Source organism: Toxorhynchites rutilus, chromosome 2, assembly GCF_029784135.1.
Source record: "Toxorhynchites rutilus septentrionalis strain SRP chromosome 2, ASM2978413v1, whole genome shotgun sequence".
NCBI lineage: Eukaryota > Metazoa > Arthropoda > Insecta > Diptera > Culicidae > Toxorhynchites > Toxorhynchites rutilus.
Window position 1 is genome coordinate 15,363,217 of NC_073745.1, and position 17,586 is coordinate 15,380,802.

A 17,586-nucleotide genomic window follows, 5' to 3' on the forward strand; every position below is an offset into this window, starting at 1 on the left:
TTTGGTAGATATTTTTAATACATTTGTTCAATATGCTTTTAAGCTTTCTACTTTGGTTCCTATTTGATTGAAAACATAAAAAATCATCGAATAAAATGCTTTTCAAATGAAGCGAAAAAGAATCAAACTTCGGACACTAAGTCAAATTTTGGCCACTTCATTTTGTAATTTTTTAGACGAAAATTACATTACACTTGATTATATTTGAGGGGCTCAGAATGCAAGGGGTGTAAGTGACTTGATCGTTTTCTCTTCATCAACTTTTTATTTAGTTAATAACTCATCTGCAAAAACTTTTCAATTTAAGTTTGCTATAGAATCCGATAGATGAGGTTCTGACCTATTTTCCACGTTGGTAAATACAGCTGGGAATGTATTTGCAGCTAAGTTATGACCCAAAGAGAGAGTCGATGTAGAGAAATCTATCAAATCACTTACACCCCTTTCATTCTAAGCCCCTCATTTCATAGTCAACTGCGGAAGCAATCACAGTAAACTGTTAACAATGATGAGAACTGATTTTTTTTTTAAATTCGTTTATTTTTACAGGCTCAGTTACTTAAGTTTAAAAGAGCCGAATTCTTAAATATAATTTTAAAACTATATATATAAACAATTTTCTTACATCTATGGTTAGTAAGGTGGAAAACCGATTACTCGCGGTGTACTCGAGTTTAGGAGGGTGACATATTTTTAGGAGAAGGATGGGATATAAGGAAATTGTAACAATGTTGATGAACACTCAATTTATAAATCTATTCGTATATCTATAGTGTATTTACATTTCAACTTATTCTACTATTTATAGCAAGGGGACGAATTACCCGCAAAGGAAGGAAAGGAGGGTATAAGGATGTAGAGACAATCACACACGACGATCTATAGCTTTAAGGAAAACATATATATGGGACATGTAATCAAGGTCTAACCGAGCCAACACATCTCTCACCGGCACATTGGGCTGTCTTCCTCGGGCCCGAAGGGAGTTTTCTAAATTCGATCTGGCGACCAGATACACCTCGCACGACCAAACAACGTGTTCGATGTCGTGGTAACCATGGCCACAAACGCAGAGATTGCTGCTGGCAAGATTGAAACGGAAGAGTAGTGCATCTAACGAACAGTGATTGGACATGAGTCGGGAGAAGGTGCGAATAAAGTCCCGACTCAAGTCTAGACTTTTGAACCACGGTTTGAGGCTAACCTTAGGGATAATCGAGTGAAACCACCGGCCCAATTCATCTTCGTTCCATTTACGTTGCCAGTTAGCGATGGTATTTTTACGGACTAAAGAATAAAATTCATTGAAGGCGATTTGACGCTGATAAATATCGCCTTCAATTGCACCTACCTTTGCTAATGAGTCAGCCCTCTCATTACCCGGAATGGAGCAATGTGAAGGGACCCAGATAAAGGTAATGACATAACAGCGTCTGGATAAAGCACTCAAAATTTCTCGTATTCTCTCAAGGAAGTACGGCGAGTGCTTTTCCGGCCTCACTGAACGGATAGCTTCGACAGAGCTAAGACTATCCGTTACAATGTAATAGTGTTCAACAGGTCGTGAGGCGACGCTGTCCAGCGCCCAATGAATTGCTGCCAATTCAGCAATATACACTGAGCAAGGATTCTGAAGACTGTGTGAGGTGCTAAAAAATTCGTTGAACACTCCAAATCCTGTGGACTCATTTATAGTGGACCCATCAGTAAAGTACATATTATCACAATTGATACCCCCATACTTTTCATCGAAGATCGTTGGAGCGATCCTCGATCGTTGGTAATCTGAATATCCATGGATATCTTGCTTCATGGACAGATCAAAATGCACAGAGGAATTGATTTAGTCAGGAAAACAAACACGGTTGGGAATATACGAAGAAGGGTCAACCTGCATGGAGATGAATTCATGATATGAACTCATGAATCCGGAGTGAAAATTTAGCTCGATCAGCTGCTCAAAATTTCCGATCACCAATGGGTTCATGACCTTACACCGGATGAAGAACCGAAAAGATAATAAATTGAAGCGATCTTTTAGTGGGAGTTGGCCTGCCAAAACCTCGAGACTCATGGTATGCGTTGAGGGCATACATCCCAACGCGATACGGAGACAAAGATACTGAATTCGCTCGAGTTTAATGAGGTGTGTTTTGGCAGCTGATTGAAAACAGAAACTGCCATACTCCATCACTGAGAGAATAGTTGTTCGATACAACATTATAAGATCTTTTGGGTGGGCTCCCCACCAGGTGCCGGTAATTGTACGGAGAAAGTTTATTCTTTGTTGGCATTTTTTACTCAGATACCCAATATGGGTACATTTGGAGTTGAACCAGACCCCAAGATACTTGAATGACATAGCATGAGTGATCGGTTTACCCAAAAGTTGAAGCTTTGGTTTTGCTGGTCTATGCTTCCTAGAAAAAACCACCATCTCTGTTTTCTCCGTGGAGAATTCGATCCCTAGCCCAATGGCCCAGGTTTAAAAATTGTTCAAAGTATCTTGTAAGGGTCCTTGCAGGTCGGATTCGTTTGATCCTACGACAGACACCACTCCATCATCTGCAAGTTGTCTTAGGTTGCAATTTTGTGTAAGGTAATTGTCGATGTCGCTTACATAGAAGTTGTAAAAAAGGGGGCTTAAACATGAGCCCTGGGGGAGGCCCATGTAAGAGACCCGACTTACTGCCGAATCTCCGTGAGAAAAGTTCAAATGTTTCTCACAAAGCAAGTTATATAACATATTATTCAATAGAGGTGGCAGACCCCGAGAGTGTAATTTGTCTGACAAAACCTCTATTGAAACAGAATCAAAGGCCCCCTTTATGTCCAAGAATACTGAAGCCATTTGTTTTTTTTCGGCGTAAGCCATTTGAATTTCTGAAGAAAGCAACGCAAGACAATCATTCGTCCCCTTGCCCCTGCGGAACCCATATTGTGTATCTGAGAGTAAGCCATTCGTTTCAACCCAATGATCAAGGCGAAACAAGATCATTTTCTCCAACAATTTCCGTATACAAGACAGCATTGCTATTGGGCGGTACGAATTGAAGTCGGACGCGGGTTTTCCGGGTTTTTGAATAGCTATAATTCGGCCTTGTCTCCAATCATCTGGAACAATATTATGCTCCAGAAACCGATTGAATAAATTCAACAAGCGATGTTTCGCCACATCAGGGAGGTTTTTTAACAAGTTGAACTTAATTCTATCCGTTCCTGGAGCAGAATTGTTACATGAAAGGAGAGCAAGAGAGAATTCTACCATCGAAAACTCAGAATCAAGATCGCACCTATCTTGTGGTATATCTCGAACAATTTTCTGCACGGGAGCGGAATCGGGACAAACCTTCCGTGCAAAATTAAAAATCCATCGATGTGAATATTCTTCGCTTTCATTCGTTGAAGAGCGATTTCTCATGTTTCGAGCCACTTTCCATAATTTTTTCATTGACGTTTCTCGTGACAAACCTCCCACGAAATTTCACCAATCAGCACGTTTTTTCCCTTTGATCAAATTTTTGAACTGATTTTCAAGGTCCAAATACGTTTGAAAATTCTCAATGGTTCCACGTTTCCGAAAAGCTTTAAATGCGTTCGATTTATCCTGATAAAGCTTGGAACATTGGCTATCCCACCATGGATTGGGAGGCCTTTGACGAAAAGTGGAGCCTGGGATGGGTTTCGTTTGAGCGCGAACCGCGCTGTCATATATCAAACGAGAAAGGAAGTTATACTCCTCCAATGGAGGCAAACCATCTCTGGAATTGATGGCTAGAGCAATTGCGTCCGCATATTTTTTCCAGTCAATGTGTCTTGTGAGGTCATATGCCATGTTTATAGATTCAGAAGAATTCGAACCAATGGTGATGGAAATTTTGATTGGCAAGTGATCACTGCCGTTGGGATCCTGGATTACATTCCACTTGCAATCTAACGATAGTGAATTCGAGCAAAGCGAGAGGTCAAGAGCACTTGGGTTAGCAGGAGGTTTAGGTACACGTGTTGTTTCCCCAGTGTTCAAAACGGTCATATTGAAGCTGTTACAAAGGTCATATATCAACGATGAACGATTTTCGTCGTACTGTTCCCCCAGGCAGTTCCGTGAGAGTTGAAGTCTCCCAAGATCAATCGTGGCTCAGGAAGGAGTGAGCACATGTCATCAAGTTGTTTGCGGCTAACCGCAGCTCTCGGAGGCCAATACAAGCTGACAATACAGAGGTCTTTGCCTCTGATGTTTGCATGACAAGCAACAGCTTCGATCCCTCCAATAGGTGGAAGGTCAATTCGAAAAAATGAGTGGCACTTATTGATACCCAATAGCACCCCTCCGTATCTGTCATCACGGTCCAAGCGTATGATATTAAAATCGTGGAAAGAGAGATCATCTCGCGAAGAAAGCCAAGTTTCGGACAGAGCAAAAACATCACAATTGAAGTTATGAATTAAAAATTTGAATGTATCCAATTTAAGGATAAGACTACGACAATTCCACTGTAAAACAGTGATATCTCCGACCTCTCTATTTAAATTAGACATCAAGAGAGATAATCATTGCAAGGAGGGGCCATGTTTGCATCAATTGTTGCAAAATTGTCTTTAATACTGGAAGCATTGAAATGACAATGGTTCTGATGGAGTCGGAAACATTAAAACACTTGAAGATTTGGTCCAAAAGGTCAGACAACTTTATAAATCCCGATTGGGAAGTTGAGCTTGACGGCGAAACAAGGACAGTTGGGGTTTTTGATGTCCCCTCGAGTGCTGGGTCGTTCGAAGATGAAATATTCCCACGGAAGCCAGGAGGAACCTGGCAAGCTAACAGAGGATATAACCGTGGGGACTTGTTCTTGAACTTTGGGAGTGGTCACATTTTTGCGCCGGGGATTCCCTTTGAAAATAAACGGTGTACCCCCGCTAGCTGCGTCCGCTTCCATTTCATCAACTGGAAACGTGGAAAAGGTATTGTGTGTTGAGATTGGTTGTTCTTGTTGTTGGGTCAGTGGCGAAGCGCCCTTCAAAATTTCCGCAAATGTGCGCTTCGAGCGTTCCTTTAAAGAGCGCTTCTGTTTCTCCCAGCGACTCTTGTAAGTTTCACAAACTGAGAGCTCGTGTGGGGATCCCCCGCAATATGGACATTTATGCTCAGTCGCACTGCAGGATTTCCCCTCATGTTGCTCTCCGCAAGTGGCACAGCGCTCCTTGTTGGCACAATAATCCGAAGTGTGACCAACTGACTTGCATTTGTTGCAAGTCATGGGCTTTGGCACGAAGAGTCGCACAGGTAGTCTCAATTTGTCCACCATAACGTAGTCAGGGAGGGCGGCACCAGCAAAGGTGACTCGAAACGAGTCGGACGGCGTAAATTTAGTTTGGTCCCCATCATGGGAAAGTTTCCCGAGTTGGCGACAGTCCAAGATTTTCACTTCCATTGAGGGGAGCTTCTTGAACTTGCCTTTTCCTTCTGCTTTTATTTGTTCGCTCGTCAGACCCGTTTCAGTTATCACCCCCTCAATTTCTACGTTATGGGAGGGTAGAAATGTTCGATATTCGAGAGTGAAATGTTGATCAGCAACAATCTCGTTTGCGTGTTTCCGTTCATTCACGACAACTCGCAATTTGTTCGGTCTAACCCTGCGAATTTCAGATACAGAAGTGTATCTGGCCAGATCTTTCATGATCTGAATCACGTTAAGGTTTTTTCTTTTCGGTTTTGGCCAGAGGAAAACAACCCAAGGGCCAGTTCCAGGTGCATCTTCTGGATAAACTCTGACACGTGGAGCGGAGACAACAGAGGGGGAAGACGAGGACGAGGACGAGGACGAGGATGAGGATGAGGACGAGGACGAGGATTGGGTTGGATATGAGAACTGATGAAACACGGGAAAAATTTTAATATTTGTGAACGGGTAAATTCTACGTGCTCACGCTATGGAAACGTCAAACACAAACGATAATGGGTAGTGTTGTAAGATTTCTGCCGATAATGTTATAATTTAAATGTAATTCTCATGTGAAATGATAGAGAAACCAAGGGATTACTCTAAAGAAGCAATTGTGATATTAATTTGATAGTTATGTCATCAGTGCATTAAGCATTTCAGGATATTAGAACAAAGTGTCTGAAATATGATGTTGTCCGAATTATGATTCAGAACGGTATATAGGTATAACACATATACATCTCCGGAAATGAAGGAGGGGGGAGATAACTACAATTATCAATAAAAACTGTTGTTTGTTGTTTAAAAAGTCAGAACATTCTAAGAAACTGTAAAAATATATTCATAGCAGCTTTTCTAATTGGAATTGAAAAGCAGTCAAAATGACTTGCTTGGGCAACTTAGTGTTAAGAAACTTGAGAAAGCATCATGGGGTGATTAAAGTCGCTACAATCGCTGTCTTAGGCACACGTTTCCGCTTTCCCAGCACGGAAAGGGCCAATCTTAGGTATCATGCGAGACATCCCAGCTCCAATGGCTAGAGATATGGTTCAATTATACGAAAAAAAGATTCAATCGATCCAGCAGACAATATCTTGAGAATCGAGTTGAAGAAAAATTGAAAATAAAATTAGTTTTGCTTTTTTTTTCTTCTAGTGGTTGCTGTTGTTGTGTTGATTCATCCGTGTACCAATCCTCATTGTCTTTCGCCATTCAGGAGCTCTGTGTCCTCTGCCGCATACCCGACAACTAGACGTCTAGCAGCCGAATGAGAAGCAGTTCACTTCTTTCACATCGATTAGCAATTCCAAGTGATTTCATTTAACCGCCAGTCTGCCGATATTAATCGTGATTTTAATATTTTTATCTTTTCCAGTTGTTATTCCACTGCATTATTCCGTCGGCTATCATGCTGTCCGTGTCGCAACTGCTGTTGTGACGACCAAAGCGGGGGCTGGGAAACTGTTGCACGATTTTGATTGCATTAGCGATCGAGTTTTTTTTTTTTCTATTTTGGGTTTTTCCAGAGCTATGGATACTCTCACCTAGGCTTCGAGGGGCCTTCAGGAGTCGTGTGATTGGAAAGCGAAATCCGCCAATGTTGTAACCGACATCATGCCGTTTGTTGCAGTTTTACATAATCTCAACATGCACTGTTGTGCAATTGTAGCCAGTTTTTAACTGGCATTCCTTGTGAACCTTTCCATCGATGAGGAGGTGACCTTTTGTGTCGCTCCAGCGCTAGAATGACGGAAAATTAATGAGCTAAAAAATCCAGAAATTAATTAACTATAAAACCTCGTTTGGACAGCACATTCTTGCGTTTGTCAAAATTTCTCGGCATCCGCGGCTCGGCACATTCTCGTATCCCGGGGACATAAATCACGGTCTATCGAGTGGAAATCATCAGACAGTGCTGGGAGCTAGATCTTTGGAGAACAAAGCTCCCGCTGCTCATTGCTACTGTTTTTGATTGAATCAGCCATGAAAGTCAAATGCTGCGGGAGACTAGACTTATTTTCCACATTCGGATTTTGTTTGATGTCATGTTTCCGCTCTCTCGGGCCGGTATGGAAGCCAGCGGAGACAAAGCCGTAAGCTCTGGGGGTTTGAACTGGAAGTCATACCAAAGCAACGAACCGCAACGTGTGCAGATGATAAATTAATATCGGAGGTACTGAACATTCAGGTCTGAATCGTTCAAACCCCTTTCCAGGGAGCTCGAGCCGGGGGTCGGCGCTGTCTACTTCGCGTTATTAACGTCGATTGCTTCGCCGATCTTAATCTTACTCGGGTGATCAAAAGTCAAATATTTTCATCATAAAATCTGTTGACAAAGCAATTCCTTCTGAGCTTTTAACAACATCGGAGCAATGATTTAGTGGACCAACGGTGCTGCGGTGGCTGCGCTCGCCGCCAGCGGTGCATAATGCTGATCACTTGGTCGTTCCGACTTCTAGCCGTTAGCGTAATTGAGCTCCGGACAGGCGTGTGACAAGCCTTCTCGATTGGCAGAATATTGGCTTCAGCTCGATTCTTACAGTCAAGCATGTCCCCTATCGGTGTGGGGGGTTGGATGGCAAGATTAGATTTAATTATGAACAGATAAGTCACTTGTACTCCACTGGCGTTCCCGGCAGGGGAATAAGCCGTAAAAGGAGAACTTTTAGCATGTGCGAGGTCATGCTCGATTGAGCCGCTGATATATTGCTTATGGCCAAAGGCCGGATGTCGATTTTTTATTCTCGATAGACTTTGTTTCACGAAAGTGATTACTGCAATTCAGGTATTGAAAAGGTCCAAGCAGTTTGTAATTAATCAATGAACATTCGGACGCATGTAAGCAGAGGCTTGTACACTAAGTCGGAAACGAGTAGCAACGCTAATAATGGGACGCATATATTAATAACATCTTATGAACAAAAAAAACGTGGGTGCTAACAGTTAAAAGATGTATTTATCTTCTCGAGCAAAGAAGCTTACCATATGTAGGTGCAGATAGCAACTGGCAGCATACGAATTCACCGCTACAAACTCGTCCGCCCTTTGCAATGGTGCGCCTCATCTTCTAAAGCGGCAAACTAATTATGATTAATGATAAGATGATGATTGAAAGTGCTGTCATCGCTTCATTACACGATCGATAGCGTGCAATGATTTAATGAATGAATCCGACTGTAAACGAATGCATTATAGGAATTCCGCCTCTGCAACGTCAGATCACACGAGCTCCTCGCTAAATGAATATTTAATTAAGTCCCCCACGACACTCGAGCCAAATCTGGCCATGCCAGCGTCTCGAAGTTCTTCCAAGGACAAGACGAGAAGCAATCGTTGCACGGTTTACCAACTTCTCGCTGTGTTTGAACTGCTGCTAAGTAAATCGACTACCGAGAGCGATTCGGTAAACGAAACTGCATTTTGGGCAAACATACGTCCGGAAGAACAAACAGCCAATACGACGAACGCACCAGCAGTGCAAACACTGGAACTCCGGTGAAGAAATTTCCAGCATCATTCTTTGGCTGGTGTTCGGAAAGTTCCTAATATGAAGTGGTCCACGACAGACAACATCGCCGGGTAAATATGACTGATTCCGTAGTCAGTCCCCGTTGCTGTTCCTTGACGGGGCCGAAGCACAAGCACCAAGACATGATTCCTAGCAAACAACAGCTCTTCTGCTGTCCATGGTTGTTGCATAGCCAATGCTCGCAGGCGTCACTCATTGTACGAACTTTGTGTTTGTCTCTGCCCAAGAAACAGGAACGATTTGTTTGCCTAACTGGAAGCTCTTCTTGGCACCGTTTGAAGTTTTGAACTTTTGAATCGTTTTTAGAATGGGAATACGCAGCTATCCTAGTGCTATCGCCGGAATCTGTTTGGTCCAATTACATTACAAATAGAATAGTTTTATTCAATGAGCAACTTAATGTTTCATCGCCATTATACTGTAATACTATTCGAGTCAGAACCGTTATCAGTGACTTGACTATTTGGAAATACGGAATTTGAATTTAACAAATGACCCATTCCAGCGTGACGTGACAACGTTTTGACTCGCTAAAAACAGATTTTTCCTATTATTCATGTATAAATCACACGATTTCCAAATAGTAAACGATATCAAAGTAAAATTGAGAAAATTTCCAACAATAATTTTCAGTTGAAGAATATTTTACAGTTCAATTCGCTTGTTGCCAGCCCAATACTATTGTGACGTGACAACATATGTCTTTTTGCGGTTTCCGACTTTTTGAATGTTGTATTTTCAGTTCCGTTTCAAAACATACAAATAAACTTTGTTGATTTGATGATTTGTCAACAAAAGATGAACGGTGATTCCTGTGTATACAGTTTTTCGAAAAACTTGCAAGAACATTGAAAAACCGGCATTCATTTTGTGACGTGACAACGTGATCTGTGCGAAAAAGTAGTCTGCACTCGACAACGCTTTGCGTTGTCACGTCACATAATCAATAAGTTGTATTAACCCTCCTGTACTCGCGTGCAAAATCATAACACGTATACTCGCGCACGGTGTCACAGACCGAAAAGTGAACTTCTCTGTAATGTTGCCATTGTGTATTTTTCAGGCTTTATTGCCATTTATTTGAAGAAGAGGGCATGATTGAATGAAAAAACTCCGAAAAATATGTTTTCTTCGTCTTTATTATGTTTTAATAGCCATCTAATTTAGCCTCCTCTAAATAGAGTAATTTTTGATACTCCAACACAAATATCGAAATTCGAATTTTTCACTATTATTAATTAAAAGTAAGCAACTGAATATAATTCATGGAAGTATAAAGAGCTATAAAATAACTTAAAAATGTATTAATTGATTGTGGTTTCATTGGAGTAAGAGTCAGAACATAGCTGCATGCTCGAAACAAACATATTTTCCACATTTCATGCAGTTGTTGCGTGTTTTTCGGATCTTTTATTGAAGAGAAGAATGTACCTTCTAGATAATTACCATACGATAAAGGTTCTTGGATATAAAGTTTGCACATTTCTAATATTCTTTGTCCCTGTTTTCTTGGTAAACTAAGAATGAATGCCTTTTTAGATGGGGCATAAAAAGATGATATAAAATGATTTCTAGTAACTTCCTTTTCTTTTTCTTGTTTTTATGTCGAAATTATCCATCATAAAAAAATATACACACAACTGTAACTGTTAAAAATTACCATAAGCTACCGATTAGTTTATAGTTTACTGTTTACAATTCTTCCACAAGTGTGTATATTGTATATGTATGACCATTATATTTAGCGAATAACTATACGAAAGTCAAACATTTATATTTTGCTTTTGAACGTATGAATCTAACGACGAATATATCGAAGAATAGTTAATATATGAATCCGTTCAATTCAGTTACAAAAGGGACTGAAAATCAAATAAGAATAGTCCTCTAATGATCTTATCCATTATATTCAATAAATATTCCACGCCATTAACATTAATTCATACATTTCATTCAATAATGTTCTAGAATATGAAAAAAGGCATTTGTCCAAAAAACTTACTCCTATACTCGCGTCGGTGTGTCAGACCGAAAGTGTTAAAAACGGTAACGGTATTGAATTAAAGAGACTTTAAACTCTGAGAGTTCATTCGTCTCTTGCCCTTGAGGGCGGGATGTGTTAAAAAAGTGGCACACATCACCTTTGTACCAACACGATACGCTAAACGATGATGAACGACGAATAACGAAGCTAGAGAGAATCGCAAAGTCGTAGTGTTGATATTTTCTGAGAAATGAACGAATTATTGATTTCTCAGTCTGAGAGACCAATGCGCGAGTATACGAGTGTCGAATGAGAATTTCACACTATTGGAGCAAGCTATATACTTTTTTTTATGTTTTTTAGTACTCCGAATACTTCTTATTTTCCTCTGAGATCTCCCCTTCCCCATCAAAAGGTTCATCCTATAGGGGAAGATGGTTCTAACGCGACCGGTGATCCTAAACCTACTCCCCTTTTGTATCTCAGGAACGGTACTTCCTACAGAATTTTCAGTAGTGTCAAAAGAAAAGAGTCATAACGCTGACAATTTGATAATATGGTGACTTTTTTCTGGCTCTCTTTATTCTAGTGTTTAGCGCCATTTTGCGTTTTCATTGCTTCAATAACAGGAAAGAAATATGTTCGACCTGTATGCAAAATGAGTTCAATGTTTTTTTTAGATTGTGAATCATTGCGAAGCAAGGCAATTTTTATTGCTTATGGTATGTTTCTCAAAATCGATATACAGTAAAACTTGTTTTTGTGAGGTTTTTTTTTGTACGAATTTTTTTTGGTGCAATTTTTTTTGCGCGATTTTCTGTTCTTGTGCGCTCTTTTTGTGCGATTTTTTTTGTGCGGTGTATGAAAAGAAGCATATTTGACGAAGCTAGCGGACATATAGTTTTGTTTTTCGATAGTTTATATGCATTTCAGTGCGAAAAAAACATATTTGCGTCTCAATAGTTCACTTCTGAAATCATTCCCATCCTCTCATCAAATGCTCTAAGTTTTTGCATGACTTGATTTCTAACAGTAACACGTTTCGACATGCAACTAAAAGCACAAAACAGCCACGCGCAACCGAAAAGGCAAAATGTCCAATCGCAACGCAGGGAAACATAAGGAAATTGACGGTGAATGGCGGGGATTCGAGTTATTTTCTTGGGGGAAGCTTTTTTTATGCGGTCCCTATCTACCGCACAAAAAAGGTTTTTTTTTCAAAATGTGTACCGAACACGATTTTTTAATGCGACTTTTTTTGTGTGGTCTCTATCCCCCGCACAAAAAAAGGTTTGCCTGTATATAAAAATGGAGTGATGTCTGTCTGTCTTTCTGTCTGTCTCATTCTTATGGACTCGGAAACTACTGAACCGATCGACATGAAAATTGGTAGGTAGGGGTTTTTGGGGCCGGGGAAGGTTTTCGTGATAGTTTGAGACCCCTCCCCCCTCTCTGAGGGGGGAATGCCATACAAATGAAACACAAATTTCTACATTACTCGAGAATTAATCAAACAAATGAAACCAAATGTGCCGTGTGCAGGTTTTAGGGTGCAATACATGATTCTATCGAGGTTAGATACCCCTCCCCCCTCTCTGAGGGGGGGCTGCCATACAAATGAAACACAAATTTCCTCATTACACGAGAATTAATCAAGCAAATGAAACCAAGTTAGGCATATTGCGGTTTTAGGGTGCAATAAATGTTTCTGTGGTGGTTAGACTTTCCACACCCCTCTCTAAGGGGCTGTCATACAAATAATGGGGACTGTCATACAAATGAAACTGAAATTTCTGCATTACTCGAGAATTTATCAAGCAAATAGAACCAAATTTTGCATGTGGAGATTTTTTACATAGTTCTACTATTACATAGTGACAAGTGCTGTTAGTTCATTTGATGTTTGCGCTAGCGAAAATGATCTTTGTTCGAAACTGGAAATTGATTTTAAGGAATTTTATAGTAAAAGTTAAATTCAACGGGGTCTATTAGAAGATCATTCAATGAACAGTTCCGCGATTGGACCTATGAACTTGCTCATAGTAAGAAAACGTGAATGTTTCAAGGTATTGATGACAAAAAAAACAAATTTTGGGCGGGACGAAGTTTTCCGGGTCAGCTAGTAAGCTATAGAAATTGAATCTACCTGTCACTTGTAATACACGGTATGCCGTTATTTGGGAAATTTCGGGGTGGTCCTAACCCGACCTCCAGCTTTCACATCGTGATTGTTTAACACGTTCACTCTAGCGCTTGCCATCAATGGCTAACACAATCCTGGTTCATCGAGTGGCGCTCACTACAGGTGGACACTCCACCCTTCTCTGTAAGAGGGGGGGTTGCCATACAAATGAAACACAAATTGAAAATTATTCAAACAAATGAAACCAAATTTGACATGTGAAGGTTTTAGGGTGCAATAATTGTTTTTACGGTGGTTAGATACTCCTCTCCCTCTTTAAGGGGGAGCTGCCATACAAATGAAAGCAGGGTATCGACTCGAAATCCAAAAAGAAATTCCCTGATGTTCCCTGATTTTCCAGTAATTTAAAAAAATCCAGATGTAGATGCTAAAACATTCAGTTAGCTTGAACAAAGAAATATAAGAACGCCTATCGATTTCTTCCATTAATTTTTTTCGTGATTTTAATTGAGTTGAACGACGACTGAGAAGTAAGTCGTAAAAGATTAAAAATAAAGAATTACTAATACAGTTCAATATTATCTTAAACACTAGTACAGCATGAGTCATTCTCATTTTTATTCGGATCAATTTCTATCCTTCCAAAGTGAAGTATAGCATCATGAACATGTCGCATAGCAAACCATTTCCTCCCACATGTTGTCATTAAAACATTCGTTGTTGATGAAAAAGCCTTCTTAATGTTGGGGTTTCCACACAAGAGACAGAAAACCATTTTTGCTAAAAAGTTCCGTAAACCTATTCTGTCCAAAAACCAAATAACAAAATAGTCACTAGACAAAAGCTTCTCGAATCATTTTCCAGCCAATGTTTTATTGGAACCAATAACGGAAAGATCAAGGATACGCTTCATAAGCTTTAAAACCAGTGCTTTGCATCCCATAAGAAATTTCAAGATTTGTTTTCGTTAAATTTTGGCGAATTTTGTTAAATCCATCAATCCTTTGATGAACCGTATAAAATATGCAATCCGAAGCTACAAAATTCCAGATTTTATCTTCTCAATTTTGAAAGGCCAGTTGCTCGCGTAATATTGGGTTGGGAAAAAATAAATGTCGTATATTGTCAATATATGGCAACACTTAAACATATCTTGTGTTGTACTTATCGCATCGGGTCATACTAGACGACAATCTGTGCTACAAGTGTCGTTTTGACAGTGTTGTGATTGTCCTTTTAGTCTCAAGTTATAGCGCGTCAAAGATGGAGTCCACCAAGCAAGAAATTCGCCATATTTTACGTTTTTACTACCTGCGAGGTAAAACTGCACGAAGGCGGCCGAAAAAATTCGTGTAGTTAATGGACTCGGTACTGTAACGATTCGCACAGCACAGCGTTGGTTTCATCGATTTCGTTCTGGTGTAGTGGCTGTCGAAGATACACTCCGTACTGGTAGGCCAATCATCGTGGAAACCGATAAAATCGTTGAAATCATCCAAGTAGACCGACGTGTGAGCACACGCTCGATTGGCCAGCAACTGGGTATAGACCATAAAGCCGTTTGTAACCATTTGCAGAAGATTGGATTCCAAAAATATCTGGATGTATGGTGTAGCATACTAGTTAACCCCAATTTCTATATAACACAAAACATCCCGACCCTCATTCTTTCCTTATCCTCAATTCCGCATTCTTATTTCCCATAACCACTTTCCGCATACCATATCTAACAACATATACATAATCTCCACCTAACACTTTTCCGCTTTGTTAGTCAGCAACTCTTGGGATTTCCTTACGGAAATCCCCCAAACTGACTAATTACGTAACCCCGACTGAACGCTAATTATGATGCGCCAGCCATTCCAAACATCCCTGTATACGACCTCGAACAACTAACAACAATAACATACCGCCCCGCTTGACGCTTGTTCTAAAGCCATAAGCAACAATAATAAAAAAAAAACAAAATAAAACACCCAAATGTACACAGGTAAAGAAAACATACGGTCATGTGAACCTAGCTCGTATGTTAGTTGGTAACAGAAATACATTCTTGTGTCAGACATCAACTAGTGCATGTCTTTTTAAATCCGAATCCGAAAACGTTACATGCCTAACGAGCAGGCATGCATCATGGCGACCGTTTATCATGATCCTGTATCATGGCGACCGTGTATCATGATCCTGTATCATGGTGACCTGTGATAGTGTACGGCGACCTGTGATAGTTTACGGCCTAATCGAGAACTTGGACATTACAAAGTGATCTGTGCGGTACCAAGGGTCAGCCGGAAAGTGTTGTGGTATGCTGAAAGAAGCAAAAATGAATAGTGAGCCATTTGGTACCCTAATTTTCTACTGGCTAACGGAAAAGCGACTGAACAGAAACCAATTAAAGTGTAAACAGTGATCTACAAATTTATTTCGCTTGAAAGAAGAAAGTGACGCTACAATTTCAACTTGATTACACAAATGTGGGATAAAGAGAGTGATAGACGTTGAACGGCAAGTGCGCTAATCCTCAAAGAGTCAGTAACCGAACACACCTATCCTTAACGTCAGAACCACCGAGCCGTCGGGACCAGCGGGACAATTTTTTTTTTAAACTAGTGCTCCCAACAGATGTGGTAAAAGAACACATGAAGTGAATTACGGCGAATAAAAAAAAATGTATCAGTGTTATTTTATATACGTACATTTCTTTGACATTAAATAGGTTATTAATAAATAGGTTGAAAAATCAAAGCAGCTCCATTACTGTGTGAAGATTTTTTTTTTTTTTTTTTAACTGTATTATAGTGACTTTCAACTCATTTGGCTGGTTCGTCACTTTTACTTCCATTTTTGGAAGAATGTCGGGAGTGAGAATTGAACTCGTGACCTTTAGCGTGAGAGGCATGGATGTTACCACTACGCCAGATCGCCTCCAGCTGTGTGAAGATATTAATGCCAAGTTGAAGCATTACATCAATTTTCATACAATGATAGAATATAAATGAAACTGAATTGAAAATCGAATAAATGAATATTTTTTTTATAGTCAAAAAGAAACATTTTTTTACAAATCAAATTTTTTTTTTAAAAATATGATAATGCGTACACTAAAGGAAATCGCCATCAATGCCATTTCCACGTTTGATATCATTCTAAATAAATATTCAATGAAAACGCACTGAAAACAAATTAAATTCCCTATACTCTTAAAATTTTAAAAAATTGCAAAAGTTTTTTTTTATTTCTCTTTTTACTATTTTTTTCCCCAATTTTTAATCTTAATAAACTTCGAGCAAATAAGAAGATTAGTGGCGAAGTCTGATCAAATTCATGTCATGAAATTCAAAATAGCACGAATGTCTTTAATATCATCAACTTTTTTTTGACGAAGCGTAGTAATTAACTTATAAGGACTTGACCTGAGAGTCAAGAATCCGAAAAGTTTTTGAAGCCCCAAAGAAGCAAGTTGAAAGATTCCTCCTAACGAGCAGGCATGTATCAATGGGTGCCACACAAGTTGACGCAAAAAAAATCTTTTAGACCGAATCAACGCCTGCAATGCACTGCTGAAACGGAACGAACTCGACCCATTTTTGAAGAAGATGGTGACTGGTGATGAGAAGTGGATCACGTACGACAACGTAAAGCGAAAAAAGTCGTGGTCGAAGCGCGGTGAGCTGGCCCAAACCATCGCCAAGCCCGGATTGACGGCCAGGAAGGTTTTGCTGTGTGTTTGGTGGGATTGGAAGGGAATCATCCACTATGAGCTGCTCAACTATGGCCAGACCCTCAACTCGGTTCTCTACTGTGAGCAGCTTGACCGTTTAAAGTAGGCGATTGACCAGAAGCGGCCAGAAATGATCAACAGGAATGGTGTTGTTTTCCACCAGGACAACGCTCGGCCTCACACATCTATGATGACCCGTCAGAAGCTACGGGAGCTCGGATGGGATGTCCTATTGCACCCACCGTATAGTCCGGACCTGGCTCCATGTGATCTATCATCTCTTCCGGTCCATGCAAAACGTTCTTGGTGATACTAAATTGGCCTCAATAGAGGCTTGTGAAAACTGTCTGTCTGAGTTTTTTTGCAAATAAGGAGGTGGGGTTTTATAAGAGGGAGATAATGAAGTTACATTCTAAATGGCAACAAGTTTGCGAACAAAACGGCGCATATTTGACTTAAATTGGATAATTTTAGGTATTTTAAATAAAGCGTCAAATTTCGATCAGAAATACATTTCTTTTTCCCCAACCCTATATGACAAATTTGCGACACAACAAGAAGTTTGTTCAAATATATAATTCCCTGGCCTTCTTCAAAAGCTGCAAGTTGATTTCTGTTGCTGGAGACATTCCAAGAAAATTGGCGTCACGTAACGATTTACCTGCTCCTTCTCTTCTTTATCCCAAGATCCGACATTCAGATCCATCTGCTGCCTATTTGCGCAGTCTTGTTATGATTTTGAAGCATGAATTTATCGATAGA